At 37.5% G+C, this 21,136-nt stretch overlaps 1 pseudogene; it reads left to right on the forward strand.

The window, feature by feature from the left end:
- The first annotated feature begins 17,348 nt into the window (after positions 1-17,348).
- On the forward strand, positions 17,349-20,152 carry LOC149842218 (putative N-acetyltransferase HLS1 pseudogene; annotated as a pseudogene).
- Positions 20,153-21,136: the final 984 nt, after the last annotated feature.

A 21,136-nucleotide genomic window follows, 5' to 3' on the forward strand; every position in this document is an offset into this window, starting at 1 on the left:
ATTCTATTGATATACCAACTGGGGTAGAAGAAGAATTAGCAAACAATGTAGCTAGTAGATTTTATGATTTACTTAGAGATGTTGATGTTAAAGATCAAGGAATATTGATTTACAAAATGGTCCGACTAAAGTTATGCAATGTTACAATGAGTACATCATAAATGGTTATCGATTCCATACAAAAGACTACGGTGTAAACAAGTCAACAATGAATAGTATTGTGTGTCTCAAGGGTAGCAGTTACGGTGAAAATGAACATGACTACTACGGTGTTATAGAAAAAATAATAGAGTTAACTTACTTAGGCATAAATAATAGGGTAACTTTATTCAAGCGTTATTGGTTTGATCCCACAACAACAAGAGTCGATAAAGCCTCAGGCATTATGGAGGTGAATCATAAATCAAGGTTTGGAACATATGAACTATTCATATTAGCCTTGCAAGCTCAACAAGTTTACTATACTTCATATCCGAGTATAAGGAAGTCAGATAGAAATGAATGGTGGGCAGTTTGCAAGGTGAAGTCTAAACTATACCCCGAGTATGATCAGTTACAAGAAGACAAGTTAACTAAAGAGAGTGATTATTATCAATCAGTTGATATGTATGACTTCTCTTATGGTCACGATGTCGCACATGGTATGCATGTCATATCATCATTGTCCGATGACACATGCATGGAAGAATGTGATTCAAATGATATACCAAGTGGATGGGCGCCCAATGAAGAAGAAGGAGAAGATGACGAATATGAGAAAAAAGAAGAAGAAGAATATGAAAGTCAAACAAGTGATAAAGAAGCATTCTCGAGCTAGTGAAATACATCTTGTAATACATACATCTATTTGATGTGAATGATTTAAATAATTTGAATGTATTGAAATGTATTGCAATGACTTGAATAATTTGAATGTATTGCAATGTTTGAATGTATTGCATGAAGTTATTTTCGATTTGAATATATATCTTCGATAGGTATAGAGCTATAATTTGAATGTATTGCAATATTTGAATATCTTATATGAACTTATTTTTAATTTGATTATGTATCCATAAAAATATAGAGTTGTGTAACTGATCCAATAGTATTGCAAGTTGAGGATAAGTTATCCATGATTAGCAAGTGATGTCATATCTTATGTTTTAATGTATTTCAATGTTTGATGTGAATGATTTGAATATATTGAAATGTATTACAATGATTTGAATGATTTGAAGGTATTGTAATGCTTGAATGTATTGCATGAAGTTATTTTCGATTTGATTAAGTATCTTCGATAGGTATAAAGTTATGATTTGAATGTATTGTAATATTTGAATGTCTTGCATGAAGTTATTTTCGATTTGATTATGTATCCATGAAGATATAGAGTTGCGTAACTGATCCAATTATATTGCAAGTTAAGGATAAGTTATCCATGATTAACAAGTTATTGCAATATTTGATATGAATGATTTGAATGTATTGAAATGTATTGCAATGATTTGAATGATTTAAAGGTATTGCAATGTTTGAATGTATTGCATGACATTTTTTATTTGTTAGTATATGGTTCATGGAGGTCACAGTTGTCGAGCACCCAATGGTAGCCAGTCTCAGCCTTCATCTTCACGGGCTGCTTTGATAGGTATATCGTTTAACTAATTGTATACTTAATTAGTTTAAATATATATTGTGTGAATTTCTAACTTATTTTTTTATAGATGATGTTTCTCCTGCACATGACCCACCTATACCAGTTGTTCATACAAGTCACAAGACAACACTGGATGCAGAGTCGTCTTAGTCTGACATACGATGACTTATTCAAATAGTGTATATCGATAATCGACCGTAAGTATTTCATTGTCACTTATCTTATACTTATCTTATAAATATTGTATATTGATAGTTAATTTATACCAATTCTTGTGCAGCGCGAGGTACGAGCCACAAGAAGTAATACGAGAGATTAGGCAGTCACTAGTTCAACATCTACCAGAACCGGTCGCTCAATGAAAAGAGTACTCGAAGGAGGTGTTGGATAGATTGTGGTCCTCATTCATGGTATACAATCATTTCTCATAGTTAATGTGTTTAATATTAAATTTTTTGTAGGCTTCGAATCACTTTGCGACTACGATGAAGGAGCAGAACGCGAGGAAGGTGTGACAGAAGATGGTTGTGAGTCGATTTGCAGACATGTTGCACAATATGAAGATTGTAGCAAGAAAAGCATCTGGCGGGATAGATGATCCACTACAGTGGAAGGGCCATGACTCTTCTACTATCAGGTCAGATTTTTTGGATGCAATGTGCGATAAGTGGGCAGAGAATAAATTTTGAAACCGCTCAGCGAAGGTTGCACAAATCTGAGCGACGATGTTCGATGTTTATCTACACACAGGTAGATCTAGGACTTTTGGGAGCCACCTGAAGAAAATGGTAACTCATCAATATATATTGTCAAATTTATAATTATTGTTGCATACTTATTAAATAAATTTTTTATCATTTAACTTCGCAGAAAGCATAAGAAGGAGGCATTATGCCATACAAGGATGTGTTTGTTGAAACACATAAACGTAAGACCACAGAAGAGTTTGTATCAGAGAAGGCGAGAATGACAATGATATATATTTATTGTATTAATAAACATTATAATATACAAGTTATCATAAACATTGTAATTCTTAATTATTAATCTACATTGTAATCATTACTTTGTAGGAGTCATACGAGCAACAGATGGTAGAGCGATATGCGATGACTCCACTCAGCATCCGCCTTTTGATCCTGCAACATAGGTGACTGCAACAGGTGAACCCAAAAAGGGTTGTGTGTTCGGGTTTGGGAGTAATATGAACACCTCACCAGTCGTTGCCTCTTTCAGTCATGGCTCTCAGAGTTCTCCCGCCAGCATCAGTTCCAAGCATCAAACTGACCTGCCTAATTCTTGGGATGGTGTTCGCCAGCTTCACTACAAGAAAAACGTGGATTAGCGATAGACATTTCTGATGGATTTTTTCTGTCGTAAATGTGCGATGAATTAACGAGAGAAAACTATCTGTCACTAGCATTCAAAATACTTATAAAATTAGCAACAAAAATATCTCCCTCGTAATTTCATTGCTAATGCGTGACGAATTAGCGACAAAATTTTTCCATCGCCAAACACTACAAGAAAAAATGGTAATTAGTGCCGGAATTAGTGAGGGAATTATTCTGTAGCTAATCTGTCGCTAATTAGCGAGGGATTAGCGAGGGAATTTTTCCGTCGCTTATCTGCGATGAATTAGAGACAGAAAAATTCCCTCGCCAATTTTCGATTTAAACCGTCCCATTTGAGGCGTGAAATTTTCCTTCTCTCCTCGTTCAAAATTTTTCGATTTAAACCGTCGCCCACCACTCCCCCCTGCGAGGTCCTCCGCTCCTTCAAGGAGCTCCGCCAACTCTGCATCGAGCTCCCAGATGGCAAGCTCAGCGTCAACGACAGCGCCCTCCTCAAGTGGCAAGCCGAGTTCAGGAGCTCACTCAAGAGTTGCGCCATCCTTGTCACCCCCTCCTTCCACCGGTGGCTCGCTGTTGGCTACGATCTCCCCATCAATCCCGCCATTGAAGCCGAGAGGGATCCCAATTGCGGCTCTGAGGACCAAGGAGGCATCCCAGAGTCATTTTACATGAACGACGGATTGAAGTTGTGCGTCGTCTGGACGATCACCTCGCTGATTGCTGCCTCCGCAAGAGAGCATGTCGTATCTGTGCAAAAGACCCCGCAGTGGCGAGCCGGGCCGCTCAGGTGCAATGCATGTGTGGTGCGGTACAAGTTCAGCCTATTGCTGTCAGAATACCGCCCGACAGGGAGCAAAATTTGTTTTTATTTTTTTTTAAAATTTAGCAACGGATTAGCAACAGATAATATCCATCGCTAATTTAAAATAGCGACGGACTCGCGACGGATAATATCCGTTGCTAATTTAAAATAACGACATACTCACGGCGGATCATGTCTGTCGCAAATTAGCGATGGACATAGCGATAGATAAGTTCTATCGCTAATTAGCGACTAGGATTATGCGACGAACACTATCCATCGTTAATCTGTCACTAAACTATTTAGCGACAGATAGTGTCCGTCGCTAATCCACATTTTTCTTGTAGTGTTTGTTAAGGACACAATGCATGACTATTTACATGAAGTAATTTCTGACGTTGTCCGTAATGAGTTGTGTAATTTTTTTTGGGTCAGGGAAACTTCGTCTGCAGGTGCCTGTCAGGTATGAAAGTTTCATGTCATTTGTTTTATGTCGTTAGATTTCAAGCTAGTATATGCATGATTTCATCACATATGAGCACGATTTCATCACTATAAAAGTTTTTACTACCTTATAACACATATATGCATGATTTCATCACTATTAAAGTTTTTTTACTATATTAGAACACATATAAGCATGATTCCATCACTATAAAGGTTTTTTCACTACCTTAGAACACATATATGCATGAATGAATCACTATTAGAGTTTTTTCACAACCTTAGAACACATATTTGCATGATTGAATCATTATAAGTTTTTTTCTATCAGCCTTAGAACACATCTGAATTATGTTAATATCCTTCACTTTATTGCTAGCTAGACTATGTATAATTCACTCATGTTACTTTGATTGCCTTAGCTTAGGTGCATTGCATATAATTTATTTCATTATATTTTGTTTATTAATACTAATCTTTCTTTTCTCTTGTAAGATGCTGGAGATAATCTGTGTAAAGGAGTTGAAGGGGCAGATCAAGACAATGAAGAATATGACGTACAAAATCTTGGTGATGATTAGATTCATGTGTTGAATTTGTTGTATCTTCTTGTTGTTTCAAAAGAAACTCTTTGTAAATGTTCACTTGTAAATAATTAGAACTTGACGAGGATTATAGTGAATCGATAAATTATTTTAGTTGCTTTGTATATGTATTTTTTATGTGTACATTGTTTTTTATACACAGGATATATAAATTGTATCACGAGAATTTTTCTCGATATTTATATTTTAAACATTTTTTTTTTGCTATGGATTAGCGATGAATTTTATATGTCGCTAATTAGTATTGGCCCCCAATTTAGCGATGGATCAGGAGCGGATATTTAACCGTCGCAAAACTGAATCGGCTGATGTTATGCGATAGATTTTAATCCGTTGCAATTTCGTCGCTACAATAGCGATAGAATTAGTGACTGATTCATATTTGTTGCAAACTCAAAACTCTGCAGATTAACAACGGCCTTGCGATACATCATAGCATTTGCTAATTCATCGCAATTTAGCAACGAAAGTAGCGCCAGATATGTTCCATCGTTAATTAGCAACTAAAAGTTTATAATGAAAGTTAGTCGTCGCTAATTCATCGCTAAGCTCTACAGCGACAGATTGGTGACAGATTAGCGATAGATTGTGGTCGTCGCTAATCCACAGATTTTTTGTAGTGAAACGATAGACACAAACATCTCAAACTCTACGTTACGACAAGTTCTGGTCTTCTCGTAACTTCAAATCTTTAAATTCCTTTGGATTTGTCGAGAATATTTTTATCTCTAATCGAATTCTTGTTGACACTTAGAGTCGGTTTTCTTGTAGCTCTTCTAGATTGATCCCTTCTAAATTGATCCAGCACGTTGTTATAACAACCAAACGACCGTTATCCTTATCACCATATAATGCTTACTCATCATGTGTTTCTTATATTTTTGGCAACTATTATTGATACTAAGCCATGTTATATGTAAACAGTGTTGGGTAGCAAGATGTGCCTTTGATGGCTCGGCCTATGTTAGGTTTGTAAAGAGTTCATTGGAACACGTGAAATAGTCTCGATAAGCCCGGCATCAAGTTGTTCATGCTCGGCTCTTCTTAGCTTGCATAAGCTCATTAATTAATAATAAATATATGTCATAAAGTGTATATGGTTGAATTGTTGACTCTCAAACAATAAGTTTGAGAGTACAAATCTTATTTCCTACATCGTTGAAAATGGTATGCTTATTTTATATACATAAATAAGCAAGTTTGAGCTTGGCTTAGTAGCTTTTTATAACCCGTTTTCTATTATTTTTAATTTACATATATATAATATTAACGATCAAGCTTGGATTCAACTGGACTCACCATTAACTCAAGACTGACTTGGCCTTTTTTAGTAAAATAAGTCATGCTTGAACACCTTATATTTCACTGCATGATATTCCACTTTTACTGGTGCAAAAAAACACGCTAGTAAAGACAGGACTAACATGATAAAGGGATTTACTAGCATTGTCGATACGTCAGTAAATGCACCATAATAGGTTCTATCAGTATAGCTTGTACTGGCACAAAATGACAGCATCAGTAAACATTGTTTTTATTGGCACTAATATATGCCAATAAAAATCTCTTTATTGGTGCTAACATGATAGCAGTAAAGAGAACTTCTAGTATTTTATTTTAAAAAAATAAGACACTTGTCTGGTGCATTTTTGCACCTTAAAATATCTGGTGCAAAATATGTGCCAATAAACATAACTTTTTTGGCATATTTTAACTCCAAAAAAATTGTTCTTTTCTGGTGCGTATTTCACACCAATAAAGTGATGTTTTTTGGCGCAAAAAATGCACCAGAAAAGTGGCCTTTACAAAAAAAAATTACCAGTAAAGATGTTTTTTTTTTTCCTCATTAACAATTTGTTCATACATTCATTATTTCATTCGTAACCTCCTCATACTTACATTCAATTACTCTGTGAAACATTTTTTTCTGACGCAAGTTTGCATCAATTTTTTTTTCAGAATTATATCTTGTTACAAAGATTAATATCTTGCAACAATTTTTAGTAAACGATTTTTTTTTCAGCTTCTATTTCTGTCACAATATACAGACACAAAGACTAATATCCTGCAACAATTTTCAGTAAATGAAAAAAAAATAACAATTACATTGAATGGACGATGATGAAAAAGCAAAACTGATGGTCTGAAATTTCAAAAATCACGAAAATGAACGATGATGACAAATTCTTTTCTAACATCAATAGAACACTTTTCTTCGCAAAGGACACCAAAAAGCTAGAAAACATCATGAAATTTTCCGGTATCCAAAGTCAAATAGCAAAAAAGAAAAAGAAAAAGAAAATGTTAAACCTTAAATTTCTAATATTGGGAAATAGAAGAGAAAAGGAAGAGCAACACCTAAACAACACTAATCTCTGTAAGCCGAGAAAGCCCTATATTTTGCGAAAAGCAAAAGAACAAATTCACAACAAACCCGTAAAATTTTAAAAAATAATGCAAACCATTCTAATCACTCCAAAATCACCAAGAAATACCGTAAAACTCTCACATTCAGCTTATCATCACCACCAAATAACACAGAATTTCAAAAGGAAGGAAAAGAAAGCAAAAGAACTCTCATACTTATAACTCAGGCAACACATATCAACTTGAAGAAACTCTAGAATTATTTAAAATAATAAAAATATTTCAAAAATCACAAAAAAGGTAAAAATAAAAAAGGAAGAAGCAAGGAGACGATGTGCAGAGGGAGGACGTATTACGAAATACAAACACACATACATATACGAAACAACATGAATTTACATGGTTTGGCAATGGTTGCCTACATCCACGGTAGAAGCGATCTTTTTGACCTATTTTATTATTCACTCTCGATGAAGCATACAGATGCCTACCTTATAAAAATAATTCCAGCTAATACAAGGATAACTAATTGCTGGAGATAGAAACAATTACAACCAAATGAAAACAAGATAATGTTGATAACTCATTTCCATAATCTCTGATGAAAATTCCTAATCACGTTCCACACTGCTGAAGTTAGTTTCCTCAAAATGTGGAAGGATAAGGATCCACACCAACTCATGATAACATTCTCCCCCTCAAGTTGGTGCGAAGATATCTGTCAAACCCAACTTGTAACTTAGCTTGTGATGCTTCTCATGACTTAGGGATTTGGTGAAAATATCAGCCAACTGCTCTTGGCTTCCAACATATGATGTGCAAACTTCTTTAGCTTGAATCTTATCTCTCACAAAATGATAGTTGACTTCAATATGTTTGGCTCTCTCATGGAAAATCGGATTAGCTTCAATGCATATAGCAATCATGTTGTCACACTTGAGTTTCATCGGTTGGGTAATTGTTATGCCCATATCAAACATGAGCGCCTTAATCCAAATAAGCTCACAAGTACATGCGGCTGTGGCATGATACTCAGCTTCAGTACTGGATCTAGCAATTACTGACTATTTTTCGCTCTTCAAAGTAACAAGATTAACACCAACAAAAGAACAAAAACTTGTTGTTGACCTTCTATCATTTGGGTCTCCTGCCCAATCGACATCAGCAAACCTTACAATGTCAAGGTTTTCATTCATCTTCATAATGATACCCTGTTCTGGGCTTCCTTTAAGATATCAGAGAACTCTGTATGCAACTTCAACATGAATAGATCATGGCTGATGCATGAATTGACTGATTACACTTACAACATATGTAATATCTAGACGAATAATAGTCAGACATGTTAACTTTTCCACAAGCCTTTAAAAACTATCAATATTGGTAACCACCTCTCCATCATTTTTCTTTAGTTTGCAGTTAGCTTCAAGAGGAGTTTCAGCTGCCTTTGCCTCAATCACGCTAGTATCTTTAAGAAGATTTAAAGTGTACTTTCACTGACACAATTTTTTTTGTTAGAATGTGCAACTTCGATGCCAAGAAAGTACCTTAGTTGGATAAGGTCTTTGATCTTAAATTTGGCATGTAAGATCTATTTGGTTTTCTGCATCATAGCTTTATTGTCGTTTGTTAAAATTATGTCATCAACATAAACTAACAGAATCGCATTGCCCTGAGATGAAAGATGCACAAACATGGTATAATCAGCAGTACTTTGCTTGAATCTGAATTTAATAAGAACATCACTAAGCTTGGCAAACTAGGCCTGAAGGGATTGTTTAAGGCCATAAATAGATTTTTGGAGTTTGTACACTTTCTCAATATCACACTTATACCCCGGTGCAGTGTCCATATAGACCTCTTCTTCCAACTCACCATGAAGGAACACATTTTTCACATATAATTGAAAAATGCCCCACTGTTTATTTGCAGTGACTGAAAGAAGGATACATATGGAACTTATTTTTGCAACGAGTGCAAAGGTTTCAATGAAGTCAATACCTTATTTCTGCGTATACCCCTTTTCCACTAATCTTGCTTTGTACCTTTCCACAGAGTTGTCACTATTATATTTGATTTTATATATCCACTAACATCTCACTGTTTTCTTTCCTTGAGGTAACTCCACTAAGGTCCAAGTATTGTTTTTGAGTAAAGCCTTTAATTCATCATCCATCACCCATTTCCATTGAGGATCTTCAAGAGCTTTTTTGAAACTTGATGGTTCATGATGGCCATAAGTCTTCGACAAGTAGGTTTGATAAGACATAGATAGTTTTGAGAAGTCAAATTGATGTTCTATAGAATGGGCGTTAGACATTTTGGTAGCACAATAGGAATAGTAATCACTAAGTCTAATTGGAAACCTAGTGGGTCAAGACGATCTCCTAATATTAGCAATTTCTTAAACTTGATTGGGCATAGGTATTGACTGACTTGGGTTAGGACTAGTCACGGGATCTAGGTCTGTAGAAGTGGCCTTTGGATCCGGTATGAGAGAGCTATCTGATTCTTGGACAGATGAGTCAACCAGGCCATCAGGACTCGGGAGGTTAGACCCTTCAGCAAAAAACTCAGGAATTGGCAGAATGGGACTCGGTATGGAACTTGACATACCCGGCTGGTTCTCCCCCTCATTGAGATACTAGTAGTAAGATCCATTTTCAAAAAATCTCACATCTCTTGATACATAAAGTTTCCTTATGATCGGATCAAAACATTTAAAGCTCTTCTTTGATGATAAATAGCCTACAAAAACACATTTGACGGCTCTTCTTTCAAGCTTGTTTCAAAAATTGTTTTGAAGATGAACAAAACACTTACACCCAAAGACTTTGAAATGTTTGATAGAGATTTTTTTGAGTTCTCACTATTTCAATGAGAATTTTTCCAAACTAGAACTTGGGACACTGTTTATGATGTAACAAGTTGTAGTTATAGCATCGGCCCAATATTGTTGAGGAATGTTCATATGAAACATGAAAGACTGAGTTATGTTGAGTAGGTGCCGGTTTTTTCTTTTGGCAACTCCGTTTTGTTGAGGAGTCCTGGTACACGAGGTTTGGGGCATTATACCTTGTTGAGTCAAAAAATCACCAAGAATTTCATTAATGTACTCCCCTTCGTTATCGGACCTCGGGAGTTTGATCTTGTGGTCATATTGAATAAGCAACAGATTTTTAAAATTTTTAAAAACTTTAGCCACCTCATTTTTATATTTCAGAAAATACACTCAGGTAACATGAGATTTATCTTCAATGAATGTAACATAATATTTAAAAACAACCATAGAGTCTACAGGGGCTGGACCCCACATGTCAGAATGTACCAATTAAAAAAGCATGTCACTTTTAACAGAAGAGTTTTGAAAAGGAAGCTGAGTGGCCTTATCAAACTTGCATGCATCACAGTATAAACTATCATTGTTCAATTCTGACAGCAACAAATTTATGATTCTAGCAGAAGCATGTCTAAGACGAGAGTGCCAAAGACTATAAATATTACTTAATTGAGCACAACTTAAAAAAACACTTGTCGGTTGACTGAAGATGTATAACCCATCATGTTTTATGCCTCTACCAATCACCCTCTTTGTTCTTCTGTCCTGAAAAACCACATCCTTTGAAGAGAAAACATCCAAACAATCATGAGTTTTTGTGATCTTGCTCACAAACTTAAGACTAGCAACAATTTTAGAAACAATAAGCGCTTTTGAACTAATATCTTGATTGATAAAATTAATATTCTTGGTGCCGGTGACCATCATGATTGATCCATCAATAATATATACCGGTTTTTTTGTACTAGTCAAATCGTCATCACAATTTGTCATGTGGTCTGAGGCTCCCGAATCTACAATCTACTCGTTATTTGAAAGACATGAAAATAAGGTATGAACTTTACCTTGTTGGTCAGCAGGAACATCACTGATGGGTAAGGTAGATGCTAAGTTTGTCTTAGCCATCTGTTGGAAAAAATGGGTCAGGTCGTCTTTGGTGACAAAATTTGTTGAATCTCTCTTTACACTAGTCTCTTTGTCACAGTTAGGTCGACCAACAAGATCCTAACACCTATCTTTGGAGTGATCCATCTTTTTACAATAGGTACATTTAAGCTTAGGCCTTGGTTTAGATCGGTCTTGAGTGAAGCTATTTGATGGCGCACTTGACGATTGATTTTTCTTGAAGCCAACCTAAAATGTCATTTGTTTTGACTGTTCTTCTTTAAATTTATGTCCTAGGTTCATAACTTTTTGGCGGGTTTCTTTGTGTTGGATCATGGCACACACAGAGTTGTATGATGGCAGGGGCATCATCATCAAGATCTACCTTTGCAGATTCTCATAGTTTAGGCCGAGACCTACTAACAATTTAAAAACCTTATCCTCCACAATTTCTTTTTTATTTTCAAGAATGTCATCGGTTGGAGGTTGGTATTGAAGCAATTTATCCCACATCCCTCTAAGGGTACCTATGTACACACTGAAGGGCTTGTCATCACGAGTATATTTAGAAAATTTTAGTTGGAGTTTGTATACTCTTGCGAGGTTAAATTGCTCTCCATAAATTTCTTTAACAACATCTTAGATTTTCTTTGCGGTGTTCATAAACACAACTTCTAGCAATGGTCGGTTCCATAGAGTTTGACATCCAACTCATAACTATATCATTCTTAGACTCTCATTTCTCATAGGCAGGATCTGAGTATTCTGATTTTTTGGTTTTTTCGGTGATGTATCATAATTTGGATCTACCATTGAGAACCAACTTAACGGCCTTTGCCCAACTCAAGTAGTCAGTCCCTGAGAACAACGTATTGATGATTTTAAGTAAATGGTTTTGATCATGGCAACCAACCTTAGTATCGACAACATTGGAGGATGAAGTCCCAATATTGTTAGTAGCATAACCTCCCACGGTGTTGGTTGTGTTATTGTCAATGGCTCCTCTATCTTTTGCCATAGGATCCAATGATGATCAATCACTACAAAGAGCTTTGCTCTGATATCATGTTACGAAACACAAACACACACACATAAATAAAATAGCATGAATTTATGTGGTTCGGCAATGGTTGCCTACATTCATGCTAGAAGAGATCTTTTTGACCTGTGTTATTATTCACTCTTGGTGAAGCATACAGATACCTACCTTATAAAAATAATTTCAGCTAATACAAGGATAATTGATTGCTGGAGATAGAAACAATCACAACTGAATGAAAACAAGATAATGTTGATAACTCATTTCCATAATCTCTAATGAAAATCGCTAATCACGTTCCACACTTGCTGAAGTCAGTTTCCTCAAAATATGGAAGGATAAAGAATCCGCACCAGCTCATGATAACATGATGCACCCAGAGTCAAGATCGTTGATAATGGCCAGTGGATGTGGATAACAACAGCATAGAGGGTGGTAGAGATAGAGGGGGAGAGGGCGGGTGAGAGAGAGAGGCACACCGAGGGTTAGGGACTTCAGCGGTGCTCGACTTTTCCGATGAAACTTGGCTCAAGCTTAATTGGGCCTTTAGTGGCCTCGGACGCTGATGGAAAACAAGAGGGGGGAGAGAGCAAAGAGGGAGGGGGCAGGGAGAGAGAGGGTGTGATGGGAAAGGGGAAACACAAGAAGAAGAAAAATGAATTTCCCTCATGCTAATTTAGTATGATTTTTCATTGGTTTGAGTAAAGAATGCACCAGTGGAAGTGGCTTTTCACTGATGCAGTCTTTAGTCGCACCAGTTTTTCACTTACGCAAGGAAAAACTGCGCTAGTAAAGAGATGACAAAGAGAGAGAGAGAGAGAGAAGAGAGGGTTCAAAAGAGAGAGGGAGCATTTTTTATTGTTTTAACATCACTTTACTGTGCGAGTTTTTTTCGTGCCAGTAAAGAACATGACACGAATTAATGTGGTGCAACCATATTTTGTGCCAATAAATATGTTTACATCGCTCATGTAAAATATGATCGCCAATAAAAAAATGTTATACTTAAGCAATATATATTGCACTAATATAAGAAACTTCTTGAATGACCTGATCATATTTTGTGCCAATAAAGATGCTTCACTAATAATGAGCATGGCAGCATGGTAGTGTTTGGTTCATTAAACGCCTTTTGCCACCCTTTTATGTTAGAACCAATGTTGTCGATATCGTGCATGATGCGATCAGTTTTAGTTTTACCCCTGAATCAGCTATTTTTTAATAAATGTAAAAAATAGTTAAAATTATTTTTTAAATATTATTTGAGTTTTAACATGTGTTGCCATTGATAAGTAATATTTTTTAATTATTTTTTGGCTAATTCCGAACGATTCACTTGAGTATCGATATCGGCGGGTTCATTTGAATCATTGGCCGAACCAAAACAGGGCTGATACCGATGCTGACAACATGGTTAGAACAAGTGAACAATAAATTTTTTTTCAACAAAAAAAAATGAAAGCATTTATCTTTTTTTTTTAGATAATGAAATGCAATTATCATAATTGCAAACTGTGCTACTTTATTCGGTGTACTGGTGTGCAGAGATGCTGAAATGAACCATCAATCTTGGGAGGAGAGAAGCATGATCGTTATTATTAATTTTTTTAAGTGCACAACACAACTGTGTCGATCCTTCTCGATGCATCATCAGTACGTGAATACAGCTGCACAACACAAGGGTGGGAACTCCCCTGACTGTACTGCCAATGCCTGTAGGCCTCAGGACGGGAACGTCTCCAAGTTGCATACGAATGCCTCTTGTGTGTGGGAAGTTCAAACTTAAAATCTCTTTGTAAATAAACCCAAAAGATATAGAGAGAGAGTGAGGGGGCGAGGCTACTCCAGTAATATCACAATATTTCTTTTAAACGGTCACGTACGGAGAAAAGGGTTGGGGCGCCGCTAAAAGTCATAGTTTTTAAACACGCGCCATATGTATGGCATGGTCTATTTAACAAGGACCAATTTTTGGATCATATTTTGTATGAAAAGCTAAAAAATTGTGAACTGTATTGCTTTTTTAAGTCTTAAAAAACCTACTTACATGTGAAAATCAAACGATCCAAAAACAATCCAAAAGCCATTTCTCACTAAATCAACTGTATAGAACACGTCTGCATAAGCATATAAAAAAAAAAAAAAGTGTTCACGGCCCTTTATATATATATATATATATACCATACTCCCACCTAATTGAATATTCAAAATTTCAAATTTCTCATTTTTTTTATTTGATCAGACCCTTATAGATATGATCTACAATCATTATATAATAGAAAATAAGTTTTTGATCATGTGATTATGACATACATATAGGTTTTTTAAGATCTTCAAAAATCAACAACTCATTATATACCAAAATCTCATGACTTAAAAGAATCTTATTTTTTGTCCAAAAAAAACATGATCCATATCATATAAAGTATGTTGAGTACATCAATAAGATCTAATTGAGAAGATGCAACCTAAAAGTGATTTTTAATAGTTAAGAATAGGTGCTTCGGGAGCACTATAGCATTACAATATATATAGGTAAATATTTGGTTCTAATGAAAATCATATCTGCATGGTGTACTGACTCAATCGATCTAACAACATAGATATGTTCAACATGATTTGTTTTGCTAAGAATTGAACTTTGGATCATGTTTTCTTTTAAATAAAAATGTGGTTTTTTTAGTCATCATGGTTTGGCACATTGTGAGCCATAGATTTTTAAAGCACTAGAAAAACCTGCTTATATGTCATAATCACAAGATTAAAAACTCACTTCTCACTAAGCCATCTATAGTGTTTGATATGCAAAAAAATAAAAAATAAAAGGGATTATGGGCCACTGATTTTTGAAGCCCTTAAAAAACCTGTTTTACATGTAGCAATCACATGATCCAAACCTGGTTTTCAATTGAACAAACCTTGTAGATTAAATTAATAAATCTATAAAAAAGAATATAAAAATATGAAAAGAAGATGATTTATACTCAATAATTCTATACCTTCAATATTAACAAATAATAACATTATATATATATATATATATATATATATAGAGAGAGAGAGAGAGAGAGAGTCGCGGTTGCAAGGAGGAGGTGAGTGTGGACGGCGTACTGAAATGGGGCCGCAGCGTTACCCAATTTGATAAAGTCCAATGATTGCAGGAACGGCTGCTGAGTTGCTCGGTAAATCATAAAGACTGCCAATAAAGAGGGCCCGAAACCGAAATGATGGAATTTCACCAAACCCCACCTCTTCTCCAATAATTTCGTTTTCACTCCCAAGAAGCATAAAATTGCAGCATCACGTCGACGCACGGCATGTTATCTGCTTCCCACGTGTCATAAGCCACCCTCCCCCATGCTCTTTCTAACGTGGTTTGATATGATTGGGCCAGAACAATTGGACTATCAACTCTTTAGCTGTAAACAAACCATTCAAAGCGCCCTAGATGGACGGCGCTTCCTCAGCCACTTACCGGCGGCCGTTTAAGTAGGCCCCACCTCCTCCATTGGTTGAGACTTAAGACTTTGGATCGAATTTTCCGGTATGATATTGGATTTGGATTTACGTTTAATTAGATTCACTATAAGAAAAATCATACCCGAATCCAATAAAAACTATATGAACCAAACCCGATAAAATCATATATTTTTTTTTACATTGAGGAAATGCGAGCCTTATATAAAATTTCAGAAACCATACCCAGGTATATGTATTAATTAATTGAACCTTTGAGTCTAAACTAGAATCTTCTTATTTGTCACCATAACGAGACCATAGAGAATTTGGTATGGGTAGGGTCCGGGTAAACCCGACCGGTTGACACCCCTACCCACTACCATGAACAACCATCATGCATACATTACATGCATCACGTGCACCACTCATCATGCATGAGCAGTCCCTTTTACAGCACACCATGCCAACCATATAGTACATGCTTCGTACTTGCTCACATGAACATGTTAGCCCTTTTGCTATATGTGGGATCACTCGTAATGTAGTTGTGAAGATGGGTTTTGCATGTGAATTAAGGCTGTAAATCGTAGAATTTGTAAAATTTGGCTGTCTCAAATTCTAACCCGCATGACTTTGCAATGTATTTAATTTTTACATTTTGAAATCCAATCCCTCTTCATCTCTAATGTGAATGATTTAAGGGATAGGTGCTTGACGATTTTTTGTGCTTACCAGATGCTTATCGAGCTTTGTAAAGATTGTTTCTATTCTTTCTAAAATCTAACCATAGATGTAATCTAAATGTTTGGTTTCGTAAGAATCGATTTTTGAATTGTTCCATTCCAACACCAAGTCAGGTTTTTACAAGATTAAAAAAAACAGCGGTTTATAATTTCAAAAAATAATTAATGCTTAAAAGATTATTTTTTATAAAAAAAAAACATGATCCAAGTATAATTTTCTAGTAAATCGATCATGAAGAATACATCTGAGATTTGAAAAAAACAACAACTTAAAAATCTCTATATATCTACGGATATATATTAGTGATAGTGAGAACTGAGAAGGAGAGTCATCGGGTGATGAGATGTGTGAATGAACGATGATGATGATTTCAGGGAATATAAAAGTGATGGTACGCAACCAATCCGAAGAGTAATTAATGATTGAAATTTAAAACGGAGGAGAATGCGCAGCCACAGCCGCCATTCCCTTGTGGTGATAATTGTCCTATAGAGAAAGAGGGGTATTTTAGAGAGAGAAAGTGGGGGGAAGAGGAGAAGAGTCACCAGAGGAGGAGGGAAGGGGCCACTTAATTGATGCTTGCAGGCCCCAATGATGAACGACTCAAACCCAGAAAAAGCAAGGATAGGGGACTTGAGAACGAGTTTTCTCTCTCTAGAAATAGATCCTAACGAAAAAACAAAAAGGAACTACTAGTAGAGAAAACAACTAACGGCCGCCCAGCCCCACACCTCTCTCTCTTAGGCTTGCTTGACACGTGATTCAGGCGTCGGAAGCCTGAAAAAAGTTGAGTTTTAACCGTTTGGTATCTTCTGTTTTTTTTTTTACTTGTTTTCTCATTTCTGGGGTATTTTCTTTTATCTTTTACTTGTTCTTCTCATTTCTGGGGCTATAAATAAGGATGCTTAGAGCAAGACTGGGTTATAGAGAGAGAGAGAGAGAGAGAGAGAGATGGAAGAAGCGATAGTGATAAGAGAGTATGAAGCAGAGAGAGATCGTGAGGGAGTGGAGTTGTTTGAAAGAAGGTGTGAGGTTGGTCCTAGTGGGAAGACTTCCCTGTTAACCGACTCAATGGGTGACCCCATGTGCAGAATTCGTCTGTCTCCTGCTTCTCTTATGCTGGTATATCTTGTTTCAAGACGTTTTCCACAATGCTTTCCGTTTTCTTGGATTCTTTTTTCTTGCTTTCTGTTGTTCATTTGGATTTCTTATTTATTTTTCCTTATATTAACTGCCCTTGAAATTTAATAGATTGCAGAGACGAGTGGGGAGGGTGAGATAGTGGGGGTGATCAGGGGATGCATAAAAACGGTTACCTGCGGTAAAAAAATCCCGCGAAATGGTAGGAATGGATGTGAAGAGAGTGATAACAAGCCGGTTCCTGTTTTTACCAAAGCTGCTTACATTCTCGGCCTAAGAGTTTCACCTTCCCACAGGTAAAAAAACAAAAACCGAGCAGATATGTGGGTATTTCTTACCTTTTTCTTTTACAATCCGCTTCGTGTTTTTTGTTTTTGTTTTTTTATGCGTTCCGCCTTTTTACTTTTTTCTTTTACTTTCTTGTTGTGTTATAAAGTTTTACTTTGAAAGTTTCCTTTGCATCGGAGTAAAAGGAAACATTCATGGAAACCGATGATGTTTTTTCTCTTTCTTTTTGTTGCGTGCTGCCGTTTTCCATTGTTTTCTTGTGAACAAGTGTGTTTCTGGGCGCTCCCCAACCGGAAAATGAGCATATTTATTGTTTTCCGGCGAGATTACACTCCCTTTTGCACTACTTTTTACTGTTCGCTCTTGACAGATGAGAGAATGGTGCTTCTGCATCTTTGAGACTTGATTTTGCTTCAATAGTTTTGGCAACTGTTTCATTTTATTTTTTTAACTTGAGACAGTGATTTCTTACTCGGCTTTTCGACTTAGAATACTCATTTTTTATGCTAGTGGTTCTGTTTTATTAGCAGTTTCTTTCTGTCTGGATTTCTTTGTTTCTCATAAGACAGCTTTCTGCGTGTTTGTCTAGAGAACAAAGTTTGCTTGCTTTTTTTAGGTATAGAGAAAAGCATCCTAGTTGATATTTTTTTTCTCTCGACTTTCCGAGTGTTTCTTCTTCTAATGTTTGTTAATGTGCTCCAGTCTCTGGGTACATGTAATTATTTTTAGATTGAGAAGACGGGTTGAATTCAAAACTAGACCCATAATGGGGAGAAGACTGGATCATTTTCTTGAATATTCCGTCTTCTTTTGAATCGCGTCTCTGAACCGACTGTATACCAAAAAGCCCTTACCTTGGCCCTTTGCTCTGTTTCAGTACTTATATTGCTCGGTGACTTAAACGATTATTTCCACATTACTGATTCACTAGTTAGATGAGTAAACGAAGCCCTCTTCTTCTTTCCCACCGGTCCAGCGATACCCACATCTATAAATGGTTCAGTCATGTTTTGTCGGGTTAGTTTTCAATCATTTCCCCGCTTCAATAAATTACCACCACCTGCAAATAGGCAAAAACTCAGTTTTCATACCCTCTCTCTCTCTCTCTCACGCACACACACACTACGAAAACGACCAAGCTAAACTTTCCTTTCTTTCTTCTCTTCATTTCCTCCGCTTCAAAAATAGTAGAAACAAAAATCCTCGTTTCAGATGTTCCCCTTGAATCTTCTCTATTTCCCAAATACAGAACAATAATCCATACCCACTCCTCGATTTCCCAAATTTACATGAAATTTTACAAAGAAAAAAATAAAGAACCATTGTTTTCACCACCAAACTAATCAAACCCCACTTCAAAATTCCTAATCTTCACCAAAAAAAGAACAAAAAACCCGTACTTTTTCTGTATATTTTTTTTGTTAGGCATTCTGGCACATATTCACCTTCCCCATTGGCTGTTGGTTTTCAGACGGAAGGGTATCGGCCTGAAGCTGGTGACGCAGCTCGAGTCGTGGTTCCGCGACAACGGCGCCGAGTACGCCTACATGGCCACGGACCGCGCCAACGAGGCGTCCCTCGGCCTCTTCATCCGCCGCCTCGACTACGCGAAGTTCCGCACCCCGGCGGTGCTGGTCCAGCCCGTCCACGCCCACCGCGCCCGCCTCCCTCGCGGCGCCCGAGTCCTCCGCCTCTCCCCCTCCGAGGCCGCCTCCTTCTACCGCTCCCGCCTCTCCACCGTCGAGTTCTTCCCCCACGACATCGACGCCATCCTCTCCAACCGCCTCACCCTCGGCACCTTCCTCGCCGTCCCTTTTTCCTCTGCCGCCGTCGACTTCACCTCCTTCTCCGTCGCCCCGCCGCCGTCCTGGGCGGCGCTCTCCGTCTGGAACTCCGGCGACGTCTTCAAGCTGCAGGTTAAGGGCCTCCCACGCGCCAAGCTCGCCGTCGCGCGGGCCAGCCGGGTCCTGGATCGGGTTCTACCCTGGCTTCGGATTCCCTCGCTTCCGGAGATCGACCGGCCGTTCGGCTGCCTCTTCCTGTACGGTCTGGCCGGAGAGGGGCCCGAGGCAGCGGGGCTGACCAGGGGGCTTTGCGGGTGGGCTCACAACCTGGGAAGGGATTGTGGGGCCGGGGTGGTGATCGCCGAACTTGGGTGCTGCGAGCCGCTGAGGGAGGGGGTCCCACACTGGGCTCGGCTGTCTTTCGAGGACCTTTGGTGCATCAAGAGGCTGGATGGTGGGGAGGGCTACTCTGACGGGGAAGTCGGCGACTGGACCAAGTCCCTCCCGGAGAGCTCCATCTTTGTGGACCCCAGGGAGGTTTGATGGTTTTTTTTATGGTGGTGTTTGTGGTGGTGGGTCCGAGAAGGGGGGGGGGGGGGTTGGTTTTAGGGTTTGGGTCCGGTGGTGCGGGTGCTGGTGCTCTTTTTGACTTTTTCTTTTTATTTTCGAGGGTTTTGTATGATGGAGAAAAGTGGTAAAGTGCATATGTTGATATATAGATATATATATATATATATATACACGTGTAGTTTTATAATTTTGTAAGGTTTAAAGAATGAATGAAAGGGTCTAAAACAAGGTTTCACACATTTGATGCTACATTCGGCGTGTTTGTTTCTCATCATTGGTTTGTGCAAATGATTGTGGGAAGTCCAGCATGGTTCTACGTGCTGCCGCTGCTGAATGGAAATAGGTCGGATCTAAGATTTAAGTTTTTATAATTTTTGGCTGTTTCATATCCAAGTCTTATTCAAATCTTCATGTATTTAAATATTTTGGATCCCAACTGTTTGCCTCTCTAGCTTCAGCTGAAATCTAGATATGAGAGAAAGAGAGAGTGTGTGGCTACTCTTAGCTTGGACAAAGTAGTATTGAGTCTATTGACAATGACCAAGTCTTGCCAAATTTTTTCCATCCAAATCAACCTCTTGCTTTTGGCCGTCGGTTTTGAAAATGATTTTAATTCGACCAAGAATTGGATTGATTGATTGATGCATGAAACACTTACTCGTCCATATGTGCACATGTGACTTCAGTTGATTCTACTCTGCCACAAGCTCCGTATTCTTACATATATATTCCCATTTAAAGAGCGTTCCTAAATTACATTTCTTAAGTCTTGGCGGCACATTTCCCATCAAAACTAGAAATCCTTGCCTTTTTGGTGGCAGTATAACAATCACGGATACTGAAGAAAAAGAGCCAACTTACTTCCCTACTAGCTTCTTGATCTGCCTGCTGGCTAGTAGTAGTAGTATAAAATCAGAAAGTGCAAGAAATGCTAGATTTGGGCTCCGGGATTTTCTA

This window comes from Nuphar pumila, chromosome 3 (assembly GCF_984573655.1).
Source record: "Nuphar pumila chromosome 3, dmNupPumi1.hap1.1, whole genome shotgun sequence".
Taxonomy (NCBI): Eukaryota; Viridiplantae; Streptophyta; class Magnoliopsida; order Nymphaeales; family Nymphaeaceae; genus Nuphar; species Nuphar pumila.